The sequence below is a fragment of the Psammomys obesus genome, unplaced genomic scaffold (assembly GCF_907164565.1).
Source record: "Psammomys obesus unplaced genomic scaffold, mPsaObe1.curated_primary_1811, whole genome shotgun sequence".
NCBI classification, from domain to species: domain Eukaryota; kingdom Metazoa; phylum Chordata; class Mammalia; order Rodentia; family Muridae; genus Psammomys; species Psammomys obesus.
In genome coordinates, this window is record NW_026593286.1 from 13,219,188 (window position 1) to 13,226,114 (window position 6,927).

The following is a 6,927-nucleotide window of genomic DNA, read 5'->3' on the forward strand; positions in this document are numbered from 1 at the left end:
CTCTTCCAGACGCTGAGACTCTGTGAGCAGAGTTCCCCCGCCATCTAGTGGACGACTGTGAAATAACAACTACGAGGAAGCCGACTTCCTGTTTCCACGCATGCGCGTGAGGAATGCCTGCTTCCTGAGGTCCCTTCCCTATCCCCAAAAGACCCCACCTCATCCCCTTGCCAGGCCTCGGTTTTCAAACGTTCCTTGGCTAGAAGTGTTTTAAGTTAGTGATTATCACTCTTAGGAAAAACTTATTTCTTCCTGGCCCAGCAAACAGGCCTCCATCCTTCCAGACACCCTCCAAATCAGGAAGCTCTTGGCTGGGAAGAGGCAAGACTCCAGGAGCAATGTGGGAGGCTGGCGGCCCTCCCACATCAAGCCTGATGTGCCAGCTTGGGGCGTCCTAACATATACCTTTCGTTCCAGTGTCAGAACCCAGGCGCTAGGTATAAACACTCCTAGGAGATGTAACCATCAAGCTAGAGGTTCAGTCATCCTGGCTATTATGACCAACAGCTGACCTGCAGGTCCTTGTTTAAAGGGCAGAGGCGAAAGTCTAGGTTCGTTAGAAAGCACGTTGTATAGAGAGGTACGTGGACATGAAGGTCTGTGACACAGGCCGGGGGAAGGGGGGCTCCAAATTCAGCTTCACGGGTGTATGAAATACTTTATGCTCCACCTTCCTAGCTGTATGTGACAGCACAGAATTCACGCCGTATCTGGGATCCAGAAGGGAGAGGAGGCCAGGGAATAGCTGAGTCACCTCAGCTCAGCCCGTCTTGACAACAGCCACCAAAAGCTGCTGGGGGAAGGGTGAAGACTGAATGAGGCAGCTTGCTGTACATGAGACAAACCATTTGAAAAGACCTCATTCCTGAGTTCTGGGAAGGAATCGTGTTAGCCGAGATTTTGGAGGCTTAATTTCGCAAATATCTATAGAAGAAATGAAATGAAACAGAGTCTTGAGATTTCAACTTCAAGCCGGTATATATCTGAATTGCCATCAGAAAGGGAAGGAGGGAAATCCACAGTAATGGGGAGCTGTAGAAAGCACAACCCAGGCACACAACAGGCACCTAAATTGAACAACTCTTCATCAGCCAGCTATGTGACTTTGGGCTCAACCTCTCTGGGTTCCGTGTCCTGCCCTGTGAAAGGATATGCTGAGCTGTGAAAAGCAGTTTGGTGAAGACTCAAAAAGCTCAACAAAGAATTTCCATGTAGTCCCTCGATCCCACTTCTAGATGCATGCTGCAAAGTGAAGGTCAGAACTCTCACAGAAGTCTGCACTGAGGAAGGTTCAGACACCAGAAATGCCCATTACCGAGTGACTGAAGAAACAAAGTGTGGTATGTGTGACGGTTATCATCATGCTTTCAAAGGGAAACAAGGAGGGCACTGGAGAAATGATGCGCAGAGCAGGTAAGGCCGCTAACAGAGAACCAGAGTCCAGTCCCCTGCACCCATGTCAGGTAGCTCATAACCCTATGTAACTCCAGCTCCAGGGAACCCAGCTTCACTTTTTAACCTCTGTGAGCACATGCCTCATGCACACACTACCTCCCCCATACACACACTCACATATACAGTATACAAACACAAAGACACAAATATAAAAATGAATCTTTAAAAAAGAAAAAGGGAAAAAAAATCTGGTGCTCATTATAGCGGGAAATTGAAGGCATCAGTGGTACCAGATATGAGTCAGGTTGGAAAGGGCAAACGCATCTCCACTGAAGCTCCTAAAATAAGATAATCTACAGAGAACACTTAGGGTTGTGAGGAGGTGGAAGGGGAGTCTTTGTTTCATATGTGTAGAGTTTCTGCTCAAAATGAAAGGCAGGGGCCGCTGAGATAGCTCTGCTGTTAGGATCTGTTCCAGAGGACCTGTTTAACCCCAGCACTCATCTTGAGTAGCTCACAACTGGCTGTAACTCCAGGTCCAGGGGGATCCAACATCTTCTGACCTTCATAGGCACTCGTGTGTGTGCAAATTAATATATTAAATATATATGTATGTATACAAATATACACATGTATAGACATATGTGTATGTGTCCAGATAGTGGTGGTGTACACCTTTAATCCCAGCACTTGGGAAGCAAATGAAGTCTCCAAGTCAGAGACTAACCTGGTCTCCAGAATAAGTTCCAGGTCAGCAAGGACTACACAGAGAAATCATGTCTCAGAAAGAGAGAGAAAGAAAGAGAGAGAAAGAGAGAAAAAGAAAGAAAACAGAGAGAGAGAAAGAGAAAGAAAGAAAGAAAGAAAGAAAGAAAGAAAGAAAGAAAGAAAGAAAGAAAGAAAGAAAGAGAGAAAAGGAAGGTAGGAAAAGGCAATCAAAGGAAGGAAGGTAGGAAAAGGCAATCTTACCACAATAAGAAGCAAACCCATAGATCAATAGGTAAACCGGTTTGAAGATTGGTGTTAATCAGTGACTTGACAGTACCTAGACTCACCTGGAAGTCGGCCCAGAGGCGTGCCTGTAGAGGATTACTTGTGTTCATTGCTACGGGGTGGCCCATCTTACCATTCTCTGGGCTGCCAATCCTCACTGTACAAAATGGAGTCCGCTGAACATGACTACTTATCGCTCTCTTTCCCTGAGAGCATAATGTGACCAGCTGCTTCAGGCTCCTGCTGCCTTAACATCTGCACCTGATGGACTATGTCTGAAACTCTGAGCCCAATTAAAACACTTCATCCTTGAGTCGCTTTGGTCAGAGTATTTTATTGTTCCAACAGGAAAACTCCAATAGATAATAGCAGCAGAACAGAAGATGATGGGTGAAAGATGGAGAGAGAACGATAGTTTATAGACAAATAGACAAGGAGTAGGAAGGGCCAAAAAAAATGGTGAAACATTACTACACAATCATGCCTTGTGATGGCTAGCCTTGGTTGTCAACTTGACACACTTGAAAAGAGGAAACTCCAGTTGAAGAATTGTCTGTCAAATTGGATGATGGGCAAATCTGTGAAGCATTTTCTTGGTCATTAATGTAGGAGAGCACAGACCACTGTGGACCATAGCATCTCTGGGTATGTAGATATCTGCAGGTGTAGAAAAAAGGCAGATGGACATGAGCCCAGGAACAAAGCAGTAAATAGGTTTCTACTTCAAGCCCACGCTTTGGACCCCTGCCTTGGCTTCCCTCAATGATGAACTATAATCTATAAGATGAAATAAACACATTCCTCATGAGTTAATTTAGGTCCATGTTGATTACACTATTACAAACTGTTATTCAGCCTCCCCTCCAAAACACCCCGTGCCCATACTATATTATCTACAGTGCTGTTTGACTGCAGGTGCATTCACTCTGGTCAAGAATTGAGTTCAATAGACTTTGTGAGCTAAATTGGGGTGGTTTCGTTGATTATTGTAGTACAAAAAGGGAAAATGGTATAATGAGTTGACAGAGGGAGGAATTTCATAGCTTCCTGCTGAGTCACCTCCATCCTAGACCTGTTAACTATTCTGAGAAATTCCTGTAGGAATGGCACTTAGAATATAGTCTATTAAAATGTACTTCCCCGCCTCACTTTCAGTGTAAGAGAATGGCTGTTTCTCTTCCCATTTTAATCAATATGATCATTCCCAAAGCCAAGAAAGGTCATGTATTAGATGAATTTGGAGCCCGGACACCATAGGAATGACAGTTAACAGTATACAGCCATTTGCCAAAAGTGTGACCTCTGGGGCTGAGAACCATATCATAATGTTTTGTTCATGGTTTTTATTTGGATGTGCTACAATCAACCACTTGGTTGATTTTTGTAATTGTTTGTTTGTTTTGATGGGAGGGAACATCCAGCTACACTGGGTATAAATGAGGGAAAGGGGAAGAAGGCACTGCCCACAGGAGAAGGGGAGAATCCTTCAGCTCATAAAACTGGAAATTCCAAGAGGAAGTAACCTATTTGCCCTAACAAACGAAAACAAAGAAGAGACAACAGAGAACAAGACTCTCAAGCTCTTTATTTCTAGAAGGAAAGGAGGCCAAGAGGACCGTAACTTTAAAGCGCCATGTATGTCTGCCCTTGCTGTGTTTTATCACATCCCACTCCTGTAGATGTGCATGACCCAGCTTGGAAATATTAAAGACCACACAGTAGAGATCCAAATGCCTCTCCAGATATGAGTCCCTTCTGTGAGAAAATATATCTGTGAGGACTGATGACAACAAGAAGCATAAAGCAAAGCAGTGATGCTCAATGAAAAAGCCATCTCTATTGGTGACTAATAGCCTGCCTTCCACACAAAGGTCAATAGGATAAAACCAGGTCTTTCTCCATTGCCGACCATAATATAGGTGAGCATTTTAAAGAACCTAATCCCAAACAGGGAACTGACTTGAGTAACTAAGTCAACAAGTAACATAGAAAGTGGAATTCTAGGGACTGCAGACTTAGTAGGAGACTGGCAGAACTTAGAAAAGGCAAAGAAGTTATTGATGACATAATATGAGACAGTGAGAATTCAAAGGTGTATCTGGACACTGAAGACTCAGGTCATGAGGAAGTCTGCAGGTGTTTGTTGCATAGAAATGGTATAGTCTGGGATTTAGCAGTTTCCAGTATCAGCTTCCACAACCACCAGTCTGAACTCCTTCCTACTGTACTCAATGGAGTCCTCTCCACCACCTCACAGCTCTCATGTATGAACCAGGACCCTCAGCCTGGACAAGGCTAGAGATGCATTTATGTATCGCATTGCCAGATACATAAGAGCAGAACTCATGTCCATGATATCTTCAGACTCTGTGTCCCCCACTTATTCATCTGATTGGAATGGAAGGTCTTCATGAGGAAAAAAAAAAAAAAAGAGTTCTTTGACTAGACAGGTAAATTGAGGCTAGGCGTTCAAAAGCTTCAAATACAGGATTAGCGAGATGGCTCAGAAGTTGAGGGCACTTACTACTTTTGCAGAGGATCCAGGTTCAGTTCCTAACACCTACATTGTAAATGTATCTTTTACTCACCTGATGTAATTGTAGTCTCGAAGGAGGCTAACCTAGGCCTAGTCCTGAAAGCTTCTAGCTTCTGTACAGTCTAATCTAGGCCTAGAATGTTTTCAGCCTCTGAGACTGCTGAATAAGCTCACCCTTTATAGCTCTTTCTGAATTCTAGTTGGCTGGTTCAACTCAACTGTTCTGGCTCAAACTCCTCTCCAAGTTGACTGATTCAAACTGGCTTCTCTCACTTCTGACTACATTGCTCTGCTTCTCCTCAAACTAACTCTAAAAGTCTGTTCTAATCTTCAGGCTCCTTCTCATTCGCTGACTTATTCTGTCTTCACCTGTGTCTAGATTGTTCTCTCTTTAACATTTCTCTCTAAAACTCTCCCAGTAAAACTGCCTCTGAATTTCACAAACTGAACTGCCATGAACTCAACTCTACTGACTCTCAGATTATTGACTAGAACTCAGAGATGTGTATGCTTCTGTTTCCTGTGTGCTTCAGTTAAAGGCGTGTACTACCATGGCTGGACCTAAACTTTTTTTTTTTTTCTCACCTTTTACAAGGCTGGCCTTGAACTCAGAGATCTACTTGCCTCTGTCTCCTGAAATTAAAGGCATGTCTATTTTCCAACCAGATCACACGGACCTAAAAGATCTTTGGATGTGATCTCTTACCAGAGCAGCCATGTTCTGAATCAAAATTCCTCTACAATACATGGTGTTAACAACCATTTGTAACTCCAGCTCCAGGGAATCCAACATTCTCTCCTGGCCTCTGTGAGCACTGCATCATGTGGTGCATAGATATACATAAAATGAGAATAAATCTTTCCTTTAAAGTCTCAGATAGTATGTAATGGAGTTTTAGGTGTATCACTAAGGCAATGGGAAGCCATAGGTTTATAAAAAAGGAATGGCATGGTGAAAAATAGTGTTGTGGAAGGCTGAGCTGACAGCAGTTGGGTAGTCTGGAGGAGGGGGAAGGCCTCTGAAGTGGCCCCTATGTGATTGTGGAACCAAAGATATCTCATTTTGGACTGAGATTTTTGTCCTTTAACCATAATATACACCACAGATGAAGACCTACACTGTCCATGATCTCACCCTGGATTTAATTTTTAACCCTGGTATATATCCCACTTGTTTGTTTCACTTTGATTCTAAGGTTAGCACTTGCGATTCCTCGTGAGCCTCCTGTTGCTGGGGTTGGTTAGTGTCTAAAAGCAAGGTAAGGAAACTGAGTTTCACTGAGCTCCAACCCGACAGGCTTTTTCTTACCCATGATAGATAGGACATGAACATTACAGTCCTCTCTGTGGCCTGGAGTTTGGTATCTTTGTGGAAGGATGTCTGGCTCCTGGGAACATTTATATGAAGGTGTAGGAAAACCTTTCCATGTTTTTCTTCCTGACCACCACAGGGTAATTTCATATTGCCCCACCACAGGACCAATAAAATCAACTGATCATGAACTGAAACTTCTAAAGCCATGAGCCAAATCAAACATTCCCTCAACTTGACTTTCCGAGGTATTTTGTCTGAGCAACAGATATGAATTTGATGCGGTAGCAATCCTGTTTTAAAATATTCTGAGCAAAGTTGTTGAGAAACGAGACACCAGTGTTTTGTTGGTGCAAATAACAAGTAAAAGAGACCGAAGTCCAGATGCTTACCTGAAAATAACTTAATCTGGGTTACCACAGGATAACCTAAAAAAAATAAAAAAATAAAAAAAAATGCTTTTATAAAAAAGTATTGAAGCTGGAGAGATGGTTCCACTGTTAAGAACACTGGCTGCTCTTCCAGGAGTTGGGTTCAATTCCCAACACTAATATGGTGGCTCACAACTATCTATTAACTCCAGTTCCAGGGCATCCAACATCCCTTTCTGGTCTCTGAGAACACTGCACTTACTTTATGGTACACATACATACATACATACATACATACATACATACATACATACATACAT